Raw genomic sequence first — 809 nt, forward strand, 5'->3', positions numbered from 1 at the left:
TATATATACATATATATATATATGCATACATACACTTATACAGTGAGCTATACCTACTTTATGGCAATGTAATTAAATACAATGCTTATTCAATTTGTAGTATCTTCATGAAAAATTATACCAAAGCGAATAAAAGTTTGTCTCAGTATTTTGTAGGTCACAGCTTCAGTTAATATCACGGATTTCAGTAAGTTAGGCAAATATTTGACTAATTCATCACTGACTGACTGATCTATGTACATCCAGTCTTTGGACTTTGCTTTGAAAGATACAATGACTGTGCTGAAAGTAAATAACAACTTGCAAAAGACGCGTAAGCTTCTCGACTACAAAACCAAGAAGTCCAGAAACGAGGAATGAAAATAGATGTGAGATATGTAAATAATAGATCTACAAATGCAATATCCCTGCATATCTCACTTCTATTTTCACTTCTCCACTTCACTCTCTATTTCGTATCTTATCTAAATTAACTATTGCTCAACTATTTTCTCACACCGTCTCCGATGAAGGGATATAATAAATATCCTAGAAACAGCTGTAAGACCTTCAATCTATAAATGTTCTAAAATCTTCACAGCCTTAGTTTTTTTATCTTATTTTCAAAAAAATGTTATTTATATATACACACACTGATATATAACCTAGGTTGGACTCCTTATTCGAACAATCACTGAACCTGGAGCTTAACTATGGTCTATCCATAGCACTTACTCACCATTACCTGACACCTTTGGGTCTTACTGACACCATTACCTCTCATAATCTCCCTCTCTCTCTCTCTCTCTCTCTCTCTCTCTCTCTCTCTC

This window comes from Octopus bimaculoides, chromosome 3 (genome assembly GCF_001194135.2).
Source record: "Octopus bimaculoides isolate UCB-OBI-ISO-001 chromosome 3, ASM119413v2, whole genome shotgun sequence".
NCBI lineage: Eukaryota > Metazoa > Mollusca > Cephalopoda > Octopoda > Octopodidae > Octopus > Octopus bimaculoides.